We start from the raw sequence: 16,874 nt of genomic DNA, 5'->3' as shown, positions 1-16,874 counted from the left end.
CTTGGCCCATTGTGTCTGCACCAACCAAAAACCAAGCCACCCAGCCTAATCCCACTTTCTAGCATTTGGTCTGTAGCCCTGCAGGTCACAGCACTTGAGGTGCATATCCAGACAGCTTTTAAATGAGTTGAGGGTTTCTGCCTCTACTACCTTTTCAGCCAGTGAATTCCAGTCCCCCACAACCCTCTGGCTGAAAACAGTTTTCCTCATCTCCCCTCTAATCTTTCTACCAATCACTTTAAATCTATGCTCCCTAGTCACTGACCTCTCTGCTAAAGTAAATAGACCTTTCCCATCCAGTCCCCTCACAATTTTGTACATCACAATCAAATTCCCCTCAGCTTCCTCCGTTCCAAGGAGAACAACGCCAGCCTATCCAATTTTTCCTCATAGCTCTAATTTTCCAGTCCTGGCAATATCCTTGTAAATCTCCTCTGTACCTCTCTAATGCAGTCTGGCATATTGAACAAAGCAGTATGTTAACTTGTTCAGCTTCTGTCTTTTTATCCAGATCTGAAGTAATCATATATCTAAGGAATCTTTTGCTCCAAAGTCCCCAATGATGTGATTGATCTGGGCCTTGGATAAGTCCACATTGATCTGAAAGAGTGGATATCTGATCCATAGTTAAAAAAATTTTAATGTGTAGGTTCAGCTTTAAGAAGTTGCTGAAATTGAAAATGGCGCCACTGTTCATTTGAAGATAAAGGGTTTTCCTGTGCTTGCTGCTTTTGGCAGGCTCCTGTTGCAATGGTGTTCATGCTCAGCCTTGAAAAAAATTTAAACATTGGCTGCTTGGATCGATTAGCTGCTGACTTCTCCGTTTCAGCGCTATGCTTTAGGGTCGCAGAAGTGTCGACTCCTGGCCTTAGCTGGTTTACAAAGCTGAATTTTTAGTCATGATACTTTCAGATTAATTAATTAATCTTACCTTTTCGGAGCGAGCTGGGGAATCTGTTTTTTCCGACAGTTTTTAAATGGCAATTTCTAACCATTGAACGATTTAAAAGTTTCTCAGGACTGGCTTTATCCTGGAATTTAAAAGTTTCAGCTCACCCCTGCTAGGACTGCCAACTCTGCACTCTGGGAATTGAAGTTTAACTGCCAAGAGATTCTAGGGAGTCTTCTGCTGCAGTAAGGAATTTTAAATGTCTGCCTTCAGCTTCCTAGCCTTTCTCTGGAGCTTTTCCCTGGCGAGTTTCCTCTACACATCTGTTTCTCGAGTGTTTCTTCAGCTCAGAATGCTTCTTCCAATTTTTCTTTAGGATTGCAGTGTTTTAGTTTTTTTCTGCATTTTTTTGCCAGGTTTTGGGTTTTCCCATTCATTGTTGCCATGTTGTAGGGTGTTGGATACCATTCGGTAGGTCTTAATGAAGTCTTCATAATCTTAAGTAGGTTAACTATATGTATTTATTAACTAACTGTATGTATTTATTAACCACAAGAATAGTGTTCATATATACAGTACAGGGTTCAAGCTAGGAGCTGTCTCCGTGCTCGCTTGTTCACATGGCGCTGTCTAACACAATACTAAATCCTAGGTGGGGGTCATGTGATCTCTTACATCACTGTGTGCGTGGTGCTGTACTCAGTTCCACGCTAACCCTATACGTGTCAGACTCTTATACTACAACCATCTCCAACAAGAGAGAATCTAACTATCTCCCCTTAACATATAATGGTATTATCAACACTGAATCCCTCACTGTCAACATCCTGGGGGTTACCATTGATCAGAAATTGAACTGGACCAGCCATATAAATACTGTGGCTGCAAAAAGCAGGTCAGAGGCTGGGAATTTTGAGACAAGTAGCTCACTTCCTGACTCCCCCAAAGCCTGTTCACCATCTACAAGGCACAAGTCAAGAGCATGATGAAATATCTCCACTTACCTGGATGAGTGTGGCTCCAATAACACTCAAGAAGCTTGACACCTTTCAGGACAAAGCAGCCTGTTTGATTGACACCCCATCCACCAATTTAAACATGCACTCCCTCATCCACTGACACACAGTGACAGCAGTGTGTACCATCTACAAGATGCACTGCAGTAACTGATCAAGGCTCCTTCAACAGCACCTTCCAAATCCGTGACCTCTGAAAACCTAGAAGGACAAGGGCAACAGACTCCCGTGAACACCACCATCTGCAAGTTCCCCTCCAAGCCACATGCCATCCTGACTTGGAACTATATTGCCATTCCTTCACTGTCAAAATCCTGGAACAGCACTGTGGGTGTACCTGCACCAGATGGACTTCAGCGGCTTAAGAAGGTGACTCACTACCACCTTCTTGAGGGCAATTAGGCATGGGCAATAACTGATAGCCTTGCCTGTGACATCCAACTTGCATGAAAGAACATTTTAAAAATCCTGATTTGTGCAGAGCTAACTCATGTCTCCTGGGCCAGCATTTGCTGTGCAACAATTGATGTTGCATCATCTGGGCTAGAGAGGAGGAACATTAGCCAGGATTTCTGCTCCCTTTTTTTATTAACTGCTTAATGTAAAATGTGTGGACATTGAGAGGGAAATATATCTCGCTCAGTGATGGCATGGCCCCAACATCCCTGCGCATAACACTAGCTTACACTTGCTTGAGGAACTGGAGAGTTGCTGGCACATCTGGAACAGTACTGCAGCAGACACAGTATCTTCAGGAGGCATGGAAGAAAATAGATGGAGAAAATTAAGGTGAAAATTTCTTGTAGATATTACACATAGTAATTTTATACTGTTAATTCTAAAAAACAAGATAGGATCTTGGTGTAAGAATGTTAGCGTGTGAAACCTTTGTTTGAAACAAGCTGGTAAACATAGCAGAGACACAAATTTCAGATGAATGGGTGAAATGTTTGTACGCAACCTAATTTCGAGCCTTTATTTTTCAAAAAATATTATTTAGGTTGTTCAAGTATTAATTTAGTCAACATCAATGAAAACTGCAGTTCTCTTTTAGTGTGTAGAAGCAACTTTAAAACACGTAGGATCTTAACATTCTTTGTCTGGGTCACTGAAAGTAATTTCCCCCATTATTTTTTGTTTGTACTGTCAAACAAGGCATGTTATTTGTCATGATGTGGTTTGCGTCTCTTTTTTTTTTAAAAGGCTTCAACTTTGATCTGGTTTAGGTGCACTCAGCAACACAGATGGGAGAAGTAACAAACCACTGATGTACACTGTCAGTCAAAGAAACCTCTAAGTCAACAACAATCCTGACTTATAAGTAGGAAGCCCCAACACATTCATGAGACTTGTATGTTCTTGTGAGAGAACACAGATCTTTGCTTTTCTTGCTCCTGACAAAAGTGTGGAGCAATTTGTTAGTTAAAGATTTAATTCATAAAAATCAAAGGGGTGCTGTAGGAGGATAGACAGTGGACGTTGCTTGCATTTTTAAGTAAACAATCCAATCAAAAAGACACAGCAAAGATGGGCTCAGCAATACATAAAAGCAGCTTTCTTCAAACTGTCATCGAAATGGATTTCAGTACGTGCTTTTATTTCCTCAGGGCCACTGTTTGTCTTATTTATAAATGCCTTTTAAAGAGCTTTTTATTTAACTTTCATCTTGGCTTACCTACCACTGAATTCATGGTATTTTATTTTAGAAACTGACCTTGTGTGAAGAGATGACTTTTTTTTTTAAAAAAAGATTGCGCAAGAAGACATCTGAAAATGACTGCTTTTATAAGACCCTCTTCGATGGCAAAACAAATAGACAGTAACAACAAATGAACTGAATCAGTCACAGAGTCATGATCAGTTGGTTTTGGCCTTTTTCACTGCTTGTGTTATTTTCCCACTTTTAACAATTAGCTTCTTGCCTTGTTTTAACATTTCTGTTCTTTATGCCGCGGAATGACTCTTTGTGATGTTAGTGGATGAATTAGGACATCTGTATGACATCCCTTTGTTCATCATTTTAATGCAAGTGTCAACCTAGTTATCTTTTCACTGAAAGAACAAAGAGAGAGAATACAAGATTTCTTTTTAAATGCCGAAGGTTATTAGGACATGGAATGCCTTACCAGAAATAATGGTGGAAACAAAATCCATCATTAGTTTTTAAAAGGGAGTGGATGAATATTTGAAAAAAAAATTAAAAGGGTACGGGAATATTTCAGGGAAATAGGACTGAGGGGGTATCTGTCAAAGAACTGACAGAGATGTAGTGTGTTGAAAGGCCTCTTTCTGTGCTGCAAACTTCTATTGTTTTGAAACACTGTAAAGGGGAATTTCACCCAAATACATTAACACCTTTGTTCCTAACATGAGAATTGCCTGGAATTTCAAGTTTTAAGCAATTTGATGTACTACAAATGATTATTTTAGTAATATAAAGCAATAAGTTTCTGAGTTGCACATGAACATGGTACTTAGCTATTTCTTTTGGACACTAAAGTAATAAAGGGACATGGGGATAAGGCAAAAAAACAGAGATGATCAGCCATGATCTTATTGAATAAAGGAGCAGGCTCAAAGGGCTGTATGAGCTATTCCAGCTCCTTTTTCTTATGTCCATATGTATAGATGTCACCAGAAAATAACGTGTGGTAGATGAATTTTTATTGCCACTATTGCTGGAGTGCTATGTTAAGGGACACTGATAATGATGCTCTCTGTAGTCCTTATTGTGCATTACCCACTGCCAGCCATTTTCTACTGTTGATAAAGGCAAAATACTATGGATGCTGGAAATCTGAAACAAAATCAAAAGATGCTGGAAAAACTCAGCAGGTCTGACAGCATCTGTGGAGAGAAAGACAGAGTTAATGTTTTGAGCATGATGAAGTGTCTTGCAGACTTGAAACGTTAACTCTGTCTTTCTCTCCACAAATTCTGTCACACCTGCTGAGTTTTTCCAGCGTTTTTTATTTTCTACTGATGGATGCAGTAATATCTAAAGTGACATGGTATTGTGTACAAAGTGTTGCTTCACTTAAGCCTTCAGGTAAATTACCATTTGTATTTTCTTTGCAATAAAAGAACTAACAACTTCAACCGGGGAGATATCAACCTCAACATAATTAAGTAGTCAAAATAAGTTTTCAAAATAATTAAGTTCAATATAAGAAAAGAAAAGGGTTATATTTTGCAGTGGATGCGATGGCAGATGATGGTGGGAGTGAGAATATAGATATCCCCAGGAAAGATATGGAGCAATTTTTGAAATAACAGTTGAAAAGTTTTTTAAAAGAATATTGGAACTCAAGGTAGTGACGTCATGATAACATGATGGTAAGCTGCTGAAAATTGTCAGAGAGAGAAATAGCAGAAGTATTGGCCACAATTGTTCAATGCATTTGGACAGAACAGCAGCCAGTCTAACACTTTGGTTCATAAAGGGAAAGAGGGAAATACTGGGTAACTATAGACTAGTTGGTCTAACATCAGTCATGGGAAGAGCCTTAGAATCCAAAATTTGAGATACAGTTATTAACATTTGGTGGTACAGAACTTGAGTCTTGCTGAAAAAAGAGACATGCTGTTGAAGCTTTTCGTCTTGCACTGATCAGGGCAAATTCACAAGAGTACCAAATCTCAAAGGGAGCAACAATTTATACTGCATGAGAAGAGAGTGCCGATTGGTTGGCAAGTAGAATCTGCTTGGTAGAGGCGTTGCACCAGAGAACAGTTAACTGCCGAGCTTTTGTTCAAATTCAAACCAGGCAGGTCGATTCTGATTGGTCAAGGCATTTTTTTCCCCTTGAGATTTGGATCCTTGTGAATCTGTTCAAGCTTCGAAGGCATGTATCTTTATTTCAGCAATAATCCTATGTTATTAAGGACGGTCAGCATGGATTAATTAAAGGCAATTCATATTTAACAAGTTTAATAGCATTTTCAAAGAGATGACCCATTGGATAGATAAAGGAATAGAATAGATGCAGTGTACATGGATTTTCTGAGTGAGGCACTCAGAAGGGAGTGGTGGTGGTATAGTGGTATTGTCACTGGACTTGTATTCCAGAAACCCAAAATAATGCTCTGGGGACCCAGGTTCAAATCCCACCATGGCAGCTGGTGAAATTTGAATTCAGTAAAAATTTGGAATTAAAAGCCTGATGATAACCACAAAACTGCTGTTGTAAAAACCCATCTGGTTCACTAATGTCCTTTAGGTAAGGAAATCTGCAGTTGTTACCTGGCCTGGCCTACATATGACTCCAGGCCCACAGCATGTGGTTGACTCTTAAATGCCCTCTGAACAAGGGCAATTAGGGATGGGCAATAATGCTGGTCTTGTCAGTGGTGCCACATCCAATGAATAAAGAAAAAAAATCTTGTTAAAATTCAGATGCTTGGTATTAAGGAAATGTAGCAACATAAATGGATTGTTGATAGGGTTAGAAGTGGTGTACCTCATGGGCAAAAATTTTCGCTCAATGGGCATACCTGACCTGCTTGAACATGAAATGACCCACCCAACTGAACGGCTGGCAGGTAGGCGAAAATCCCAAGCGGCCTTTGCATTTTTTTTGGAAACCTCAACCACAGGCGGGATGAGGGTTTCCAAAAGCAAATAAAAATAAAATAAAAACTTCAATTTTTTATTATTTACATGTCCCTGCGGGGACATGTATCATTACATTTTTATTTTTATATCTCTTCATCTACCTGAGGCGCTGAGCTGCCTCAGGGAAATTATGCAACATTCACTCGCGCGTCTGCATGATGTTTGTTCTCGGCCGGCTCACTCTCCCCCCCCGCCCCCACCATCCCCCTACTCAGGCAGCACCCAGCTGGTCAGTGCCAATGCTGCACACAAGAGATAAGCCATCCAGAGCAGAAAGAGGATGAATGATCTTATCCTTGCCGCCAGGGTAAGGCAACCATCTCATCACTCTAAGCTCACATACTCACAAGCCCATGACACATTCACTGGCATCTCACTCACTGCCAGCTCAAGGGACGTCACTACTCACTCTCTCAAACACACCGTCACATGTCCATCTGGCCTCATCTCCTCTGGAGACTGCCTCCTCAGCCCTCAGCATCTTGAGGCCACTTGCATAGATCAACATGTGCCCCCACACATATCCTGGGATACCCTCCTTCCCCAGTACAGCAGCATCTTCCCTTGCCTGAGGCCACTTCTTTCCCTTCCCCAAGCAAGCCCTTTCCCTCTAGCCATTGAAAAGCCAACCCCACCTTACGACTGATCTTGTACGTAGAGACCTGCCCCTGAGCCCCACTAAACGTGATGTGGTGCTGTCTGAGAAGCCTGTTGCTGATGATTGCGAGTGCTGCCCGAAGCAAGGTAGGCAAACAAACCTTGAAGTCCCAAGTTAAGTGCAGCTTGCCAGGTGCGCGCTGCTTATGTTCAGTTGTGAAACATATCGGCGTGATTGCCTGGATGATCCAGCGTTGGGGTTGATTCTGCGAGCTGGGCTTAGAATGATATGCAGATGTATTACAATGAAGTTCCTGACATGTGGCGGCAGGAAATGTGGCCTGCCATTGACGGGCAGAGCGTACGATTGCAAATTGGTTTCACTGTGTCGTGAAACCGATTTTTGGCCTTCCTGCCACACTGTCTGCTCACGCCCGCAATGACGCCCGACACCAGCGGGCATGGAAAACTCTGCCCATTATCTTTTAAGAAAAAATTAGATAATATTTGCAGCGGTGGAAGATGCAGGGATATGGGTGAACAGTGGGTCCGTGGAATTAGTGCTGGGTTGAGCAGTGACTTTGATTGTTTTTTAAATCTGATGTCGGGCTCTAAGTTTCCTTATAGTTTCTTACAAACAGGTTAAAAAGGTCTTGCAAAACAAATGTTTGGAAATAGTTGTAGGCTTTATGTTCTGAAAAAACATCTTCAGCTGTCAGAATATGTACCTCTGAGGTTAATTTTACCATAACATAATTGCAAGTCTTGATATACTTTGTTGCAAAAAAGTCTTGCAGTTCTCAGAAGATAAAATTCTTCCCAAATTGTACCTGTGGATAAGATCAACTCTTTACCAAACACATCAAATCGTTCTCCATCTTATCTTTTGTATAATCTCTCCATCTTTCGTCTTATCTCGTTCTCCATCTTATCACGATCTTATCCACAATCTGGGAAGAATTTTATCTTTTGAAGATTTTGAACTGTGGCATATGCTGCTTCAACATCCCACCTATATTGCTTTCCAGATGAACTCTTTGACTGCTCTATCCAGTTTTCTTTCCCAAGTTGTTTTTGTTTCACCAATTTGTGCACCATCTCTTCAAATTGTCTGGCCTTTCCAATTTGAGGCGGAGTACAATGCTGACTCCACTTGTTAAAATTTGTTCAAATTGATTGGCATTCCTGTGTTTTTGATTTAATTGTTTGACCAAGCTGGGCCAGAAGAGACCCCCCTGCCCTTTCTACAAATGCTTATTGGTAGGTTAGTCCTGTCAATTTATTTTTAAATGATACTTTTTTTGCTCCGAAAATTCTTTCTGTGCACATTCTTGTCAATGCTGGAGGATAGTTTTTTTTTAAGTTTTAGTGACCCTAAATCAATTTGAAACCCTCAATAACAGGAGTGAATTTTAAAATTAACCTGCCTCAACACTGCACAGGTGACTTAGTCTTGTGGTGGTTTGCGGTGCTCTCTATAACATGGCCCTCCAGAGAAGTATGGACCTTGAGAATGGTGAGGCCCTGGAAGCAAACAGCTCATCGGGGAAGGAGCGGGAGCAAGGGTGAGAGAGGGGGAGGAATTGGAGATGGAGGGGGATGACATGGAAGAGAGAGATGTCCCTGTTGCATGATGAGATGACCTCCTCCTGCAACCGTCTGGGAAGAGGAACTCCCTTCTCTTCCTCACAACTGCCAGTATGATGTCCAAGGCAGCATCAATAAAGCAAGGGCCTGCCTGCCCTGGGTGCCAGTGCTCCGGCTCCCTTGTGACATCTTGCTTTTCTCTGGTGCAGCAGGAGGCTTTGGCACAAACTGCACATCTCTCCCCTGAGAAAACCAGCAGCCTCAATTTTGGCTGCTGTGAGGAGTCTAACTGAGGCCCACATTTCATCTGACTCGTCTCTGTTCCCTGAACCACCAACCCCCCCACCTCCCCAATGGCTGTAAGTGAACAGGAAATCCATCTCCATTTCCATTAAAGGTTCCCACCATGTGAAAATCTGAACTTTAATCAGTTTTCCACCAGGGGCAGGCTTCTGTTCCAAAAACAAACCTTGCTCCTGTTTCTCATCTCCATGGCGAAAATTCAGCCCTGTGTCTCTGATGACAAAATCTCTCCATGATCTGTCTGGACTTGGATAATTTGGAAAATAACTCAGTTGTAGATGACATGTACTTATTTTGTTGCAGCAGGCTGTTTCCAGTGGGGCTCTGCCTGGCTCAGTACTAGGTCCCCTTCTTTTTGTGGTATATATGAACGATTTGGATGTAAATGCAGGGGGAATGATCAAGAAGTTTGCAGATGACAGAAAAATTGGCTGCCGGGTCGATAGCGAGGAGGATAGCTGTAGACTGCAAGAAGATATCAATGGATTGCTCAGGTGTGCAGAAAAGTGACAAATAGAATTCAACCCGGAGAAGTATGAAGTGATGAATTTGGAGAGGTCAAACAAGGCAAGGGAACACATAATTAATAAGTGGATACTGAGAGGTGCAGAGGAAGTAAAGGGCCTTGGAGTGAATGTCTACAGATCCCTGAAGGTAGCAGGGCAAGTCAATAAGGTGGTTAAGAAGGCATATGGAATCCTTTCCTTCATTAATAAAGGCATAGAATAAAGGAGCAGGGTGGTTATGCTGGAATGATATAAAACATTAGCTAGGCCACAAGTTGAGTACTATGAACAGTACTGGTCACCTCATTACAGAGATGACGCAATTGCAATAGAGAGTGTACAGAGGAGGTTTACGAGGATTTTGCCAGGACTGGAAAATTGCAGCTATGAGAAAAAATTGGATAGGCTGGGGTTGGTCTCCTTGGAACAGAGGAGGCTGAGGGGAGATTTGATTGAGATATAACAAATTGTGAGGGGCCTGGATAGAGTGAGAAGGGCCAATTCATTTTAGCAAAGAGGTAGTAACTGTGTCCTAGATTTAAAGTGATTCAGAGAAGGATTAGAGGGGGATTAGAGGGGAGATGAGGAAAAATCTTTTCACCCAGAGGGTTGTGGGGGTCTGGTGCTCACTGCCTGAAAGGGTATTAGATGCAAAAACCCTCATCTCATTTAAAAGGTGCTGTAATCTGCAGGGCTACGGACCAAATGCTGGAAAGTGGGATTAGGCTGACATAGATATGATGGGCCAAGTGGCCTCCTTCTGTGCCGTAAGCTTTCAATGATTCTATGATTCTAATTTCTTCAGACTTGGGGCTGAATCTTCTTCTGGGCTTGGAAAAACCCATGCTTTGCACTTGTGTGCCTTGAAAAGTGCACATCTGACCCTTGTGTGAGCTCACACACCATTCTTGCCTTTTCACACTGCGGTGGGGTTCGTAGTGCAGTTTATGAACTGTGCTGGAGTTCATGAAGAAGTGTGGGTGCAGAATCGTGCCAGTTAGAAGGCCCGCCTTAGTTCTCCAACACAGTATCCCATCTCCCAACAGTTTTCTAAGGCCCCTTTGTTTATGGTTCTACAATCTTTACCCCCCCCGGCAAGGTAAACCAATTCCCTCAAACTTATTGTTGGCTCAAAGTCTCAACTAAAAGAGATTTCTAAGTATTGAAGGAACATAGTTTCATACTGGGTCCTCAAATACAAGTCCTCCTTCCAGGCGTCTCAAAGCCCATCAAATTATCTTAGGATGGGACATACACTGACCCATGACTTAGTAGACCAACTTCTTTGAAATGAAAACAAAAAAACTGCGGATGCTGGAAATCCAAAACAAAAGCAGAATTACCTGGAAAAACTCAGCAGCATCGGCGGAGAAGAAAAGAGTTGACGTTTCGAGTCGTCATGACCCTTCAGCAGAACAAAGGGTCATGAGGACTCGAAACGTCAACTGTGCTCTCCTCCGCCGATGCCGCCAGACCTGCTGAGTTTTTCCAGGTAATTCTGTTTCTGTTTTCAACTCCTTTGAAATTTTACCAACACCAGCTCTTAGGAATCTAACCAAGATTTTAAGAGTAATCTGTTTATGTGGATTCTCGAGATAACATACTTTAGACTACACCTTTTGTATGCTTCAAAGATAAATGTCTTTTATTGAAGCCAATTATAGATTACAGCTTACACATGAGGTTATAGGTAATAACTAAAGCTAATCATAGCGTGTCAATAATGTAGTAAAAATCATGCAATTTTGATTCCACCTTATCTGTAAAGCTTATTGAAAGAGACTCAAACAAATATATGAAAGAAAATTGATATGCTCAAATTCCAATATAGTTAGAATAGTAACTCTGTCTCAAAACCCAGAGACAGGGAGTTCAACAAAGGAACTCGACCCCTTTGTGTCCCAAGTTGGCTGAATGCTGACTGACTTGTTTCACTGAATAGTGCATATTTTAAAGTCAGTTTATCTGAAATAAAAAAAATGGCTGACTAAAATGTCCCCTCATTATGTGTCTGTTTTAACATTAAAGTAGCTGAGTTCAAAAAGGGTTTCTATTGTGTATTGTATTTGTATTGGTGAAAACATTATGGTATCTTCTAAAAGTGACCTTGGTTTATGAAGCTCCAATTTGTGAAGTTAGACTCCAGATGTGCACCTGGAGGTTTTGGCTGCGTCCCAATTTCTCATAGTCTGAAGGCCTTGTTTATTTAAGACATATTGGCAATAATTCAAAATAGTAGCCATTTTCATGTCAAATAGCTTTCATGTCAGTTCTGCCATTTTATACTGCTAACCTGGGATTAACACCCCAAAATCTTTATTTCCCCATCAAATGTGCAAGTTTTTTTAACACTTAAATCTCAGCGCTCATCCCCCTCATTCCCCACCCACCTCCCATGCCAGCCCATGGTCCCTCAGATCACTCAGGCCATGCTATGCCACCTGTATTCCCTCATGCACCCTCAGATCATCCATGGTCACAACATGCCACATGCATGACCCTCCTCTATCCTCCCTGCCCTCTCAGGTCACCCATGCCACCCCATGTCACCTCTATGCTCCCCATGTATTCATAGCTGCTCACCCAGTATGCACTATGTACACTCCCCTGGCTCCATGCAATATCAATGGAAAATATTTTACATTGCATGAGAAAAAATAAACCTTTTACCATCTAGTAAAAGCCTCATACAATTGATACTGAGAGAAAGTGCATTCTGCCATGTGCAAAAAACCTTGTAATACTTATAATACTATTAGCTTGTGTCAGCAAACCAGAAACCATATCAAAGGGATAATTCTCAGATGAATAGAACACCTACTGAAACCCATTATCACTTGAAACTCAGCCAAGCATTGATGACCTCTGTTCAAAAAATGGGCTACTCTCTGGGGAGGAAAGAACAAACGTTGCTTATTTTAATTTCAAGGCAAAGTGCCTGGTAATCAATGTAACAGAGCAGGTGGTTAGGTTTTTTTCAAGTGTTAATTTTTTCAAGTGTCAAAACCCCACTTTTTTAAAATCAGCTAAAGCCATTTAAATCACAGTAGAAAAAATAACAATACAGGCTGACAGGACATTTTGTATCATTTTTCACTGCATTATGGTGCTTTCTGCAGTGGAATGGACTGTAATGCATGTGAATAACTATACAAGGCTGGTTAATGAAAGGGCCAACTTATCTTTAAAGGTCAGATCCCTATGATGAATCACTGCATTAACAACACATCTACACTCTAATACAGCAGCTAACAGTGACGTGTAAAGGTGTGAAAAACATTTTGCACTTACCTTTCAGAATATTCCAGGCTGCTCAGAAGACTTTCCATTTTCTCCCCCGGCCACCAGCTCCACCAAATGGCAGGATCTTCATTCTGGGGGGGATGTGGATGGCAGTGTGCAAGATGGAGTTAGGCCTGTCATCCCTGAATGAAGATCAGATGCAGCCACAGGGGCGAGTGCCAATGTGGGCTCTTTAAAAGGCCCCCTTCAGTTCTCTGGGACTTGATTCTAGATGTTTTGTTAAATATTAGGACCTCTATCCCTCTCCGCTCACACCCCCACACCCTCCACAAAATCCCCTTGCCCCATATATGCTACCTGATGCCAACCCATTGCCCCCACCTAGCATCACCATCCCCTCATATCCTCCAAGCCAACCTATGCTCCTCACCCATCTCCATGGCCCCTCATAGCCACTACGCCACCTTAATACCAACTCATGACAATACCAACTCATCCCCTCAAGTACTTAATCTCTTATAAAAAAAATGGTTGTATTCATAACGCCATATCAAAAACAACTAATCCTTTGAAAATCTTTTTGAGCTGTCAATCAAACTGTGAATTTACAACCCCCTACTGTGAAACTGATAGATTGTGGAAAGCAGCTAACCATTAATAGTGATATAATGATAACCCTTATGTTAATGTTATGTCAACAAATAGCTGTTGCAACTGTTGGAATAGCTTTTCTAGGCAGCCTTTTAAAATATTGTTAAAAAATGGTTAGGGCTTTAAATAACTTGAGATATTGAGTTCTACTTTACCTGTCACTGAAATGGGGAGATTTTTTTTTTCAATTTTTAAAGGGCTGGGCATTTAAGTAACTTTGCGGCTTGACCATTCCAAAGACCTTATCCACCCTACACGAGCATTTATGATTACTCTAAAAAGTTGCAATATCCCCTACTGGGGATAAGACCCTTGCTACAGCAAAAATGGGGTCTGGTTGAATTCAGTGTTCAGATGAACCTGCTGAGTTTGAGTCACCCTAATGTGCGATGCAGTTCCCACCCTCTTTCCCCTACTGTCAAAAATATAATCTGTCGGAAATGGGAGCGGGACTTTTGAACCAGGATCTCGTCCACCATTTTGGCAGGTCTGTAGAGTCTCCACGACTCCATGAAATTCTGGGCCTAAGTGGGGTCATCCACACTGAAATGCATCTCTGCACCCACATGAAAATTCAGCCCTTGATCTCTATTAGCCTGGTTGCAACCTCTGTGTGTTACCCTGACTTCTGTTGACCAGGAGTGACTCATACATGTCCCCAAAAAACTGTGACTGGGAGCACAGGATTGGCTGCCTCTCATCCTTTGTGTAAGGGATCCATTGTGAGGACTGGATTTTACCAAACCTTGGGAGACAGGCTGGGAAGCAGGAGGGCTGATAAAATAGTGATGGACGGCATTGGGAGGGGAGCCTGATATCTTTGCAACACCATGGCATTTTACCAGCTTTGGGCATCTCAGTGGGTTAAGCCAGTTAAGTGGTCAATTAAGGGTAACTTCTTGCCTCCACCAGCATTCGGAAGCACCGCGGCTGCATGGGGAGTCTGGCAGGTAAACCCTGGTGGCTTCCCAGTGGGTTTTGGTTGGGCACCTACTTTATGACCACTATATGGTCCATGGAGGGGCCTTCTGGTGCTAACGTCCCTCCCCCACCAACACCATGGCTTTGGCGCTGCCGATGTGGAGGTACACACCTTGAATGCTGAGGCCTGCCTGCCTGACCCTGCACGGTTCTGAAAAAACCCTAACCTTCTCTATGAGGGCATTTCAACATGGAGGTGCTCTCTCCTTCTTCATGCCCTCTGATTTGGTTGGCACCTCTGAGAGGTGGGCAGCCAATCCTCAATTGGACAAGAGCCACAGCAACGGCCAATTAAAAGGCCACCGCTGATAAAATGCTGCCCAGGGTCCCACTACCAGCCAGCACGGGATCAGTATGTCAGCTGTAGCTCAGTTGGTAGCACTCCACCTCTGCTAGTGGAGGGTACACTAATCAATGCTCCTGTATCCTTCTAGGAGAAAACATCCCATAACAATGCTGAGAAGTTGTGGCCTGACAAGGGACTCCCTCATCTCTTCATCCTCAGTAGATACGAGCAGGAGGCCCTAGAGCTGGAGAGGCACCATTCATCAGGGTCAAGCGGCCGCGGTGAGGTTGGGATGCCAGAGGGAGGTAAGAGTGCCGTGCACTGAGGTGAGAATGTGGCTTCTTGCAACCATTGCAGTGTAGTTTGTATCTTGATGTGAGCGTCGAACCTGGAATGCCCATTGATAATGGAAAGACGAGGGCACCATGATGCAGATCTCTGTTTCATCAGGGTGCCAGGCATGCACACTGACAGTCTAATAACTTAAACTAGTGACATGTCCTTCTTCTCCCTTTTAGGCTCACCAGCAGCCCCTCATTCTGAGAAGTCTGAAGGCCCACCCCTGATCCCAGAGAACCAGCATGCTGAGCACGCACCAGCATCACACCCTCTCTGTCAAGCAGGCATCAGCGCAGATACCAGAACCTCGCTGGGCATAAGATCAGTGTCTAGTATCTTGGTGTATATTGGTGGGGGCACTTCACACTCGCTTAAGGTGCAGGCAGAGGCAGAGAGTGCCCTGGGCACCGGCAGTCAGAGTACTGCTGGGGACCAGGACAATGCTCAGTCGATGGCTGATGATGAGCCTCTGGAGTTGTCCATGAGGCAGCAGCTGCTGGATGTCCAGCAGGGTGTGCGGGAGGATCTGGCGGAGATTCCCTTGAGGGAATGCGTGCCATGGTGACCGTTGTGGAGGAGTCCATGCGGAGCATAAGAACTGCGTTGACACTCATGGACAAGTGCAATGCCTCCTCCATGGAGAGAGTGGAGACTCTCATGGAGAAGCTCCTCCAGGGACTCAGTCAGGGGTTCCTGGGGAAGCGCTCGGACCTGCCAGCCCTCACACCGGAAATGACTTCAGCTGGTCAGAGTCAGCGTGGTCGATGGATTGGGCACCCAGTATCCCAGCTAGATGCCTGTCCATCAATGGTGAGCAAGGAGGCCCAGAGCAACCTGACGTTGGCACATGACCAGCTTGTGTCTCTGTGGGCTCCTCTCAGGGCGCTCTGGATGATGGCAGCAGCTCCTCCGCCAATGACCGTGACAGCTGATGAGGCAACGGTAAGTGGTGAGATGCCAGCCATGGCACTGCCCGCTCCCTCCCAGGCAGGGCCAGCACATGCTCCATGGGCCAAAGGATGCCCACCAAGGTCATCAAGGCCAACAGGACAGCAGAGTGAGCTGGCTGTCTCTAATGCTGTTGCCAGTGAAGGACACCTAGACGGAGCACTTGCAAGCGAAAACTTGAAGCACCTTAAGCACAACATGGCCTGATCATGCTGATCAGCATTGTTTCTCCCATTTTTCTGTTTTTTTTAATGATGTGATGTGATGTGATGTGACACCGGTCAATGTTAATTTCTGGAATGTTTGTCACTCAGAAGTAAATGATTTTTTTTTGCAACTGGCCTCTGGATGCTTCATTTGCTCTGTAGGTATGGGGTAAGTCATGATATTATGATGGACATGTGATTCCTTAAACTATAGTGTATGTTGTTGACCAAGGAACTGGTCCTGTCAGGGATTGAGTATGGAGCTTGCAGCCTTGGCATGTGGTGGTGGTTTTTATTTGGTAGTCTAGCTGAATGAGCTTTGGATCAAAGCTTTCTGGATGTCCCTGCCTCCCTGGAGGTTACCCAGGTCTGCGTCTGTGCCCTCAGCATTCTCCAGAGCGTGCTCGTCCTTGGACTCACTATTGGACTCATCATCTTGCCTGTGCAGCTGTGTCAAGACCTTCTTTCTCCTCTGCGTTCCCCCACTTTCCAGTGCCAGAGTGTGGAGAGCGCAGCATGCAACCACGGTCAGTGACACACGATCTGGGGGGTATTGGAGTGCGCCTCCTGAATGGTCCAGGCATCAGAAGCGCATCTTGAGAAGACTGATGGTTCTCTTTACCACAGCCCTTGTGAAGGCGTGGCTCCAGTTGTACCGCTGCTCAACCGCTGTTCTTGGATGATGGAGGGGTGTTATAAGCCACCTT

The sequence above is a fragment of the Carcharodon carcharias genome, chromosome 3 (assembly GCF_017639515.1).
Source record: "Carcharodon carcharias isolate sCarCar2 chromosome 3, sCarCar2.pri, whole genome shotgun sequence".
Lineage (NCBI taxonomy): Eukaryota > Metazoa > Chordata > Chondrichthyes > Lamniformes > Lamnidae > Carcharodon > Carcharodon carcharias.
Note: the sequence above shows the minus strand (reverse complement) of the source record.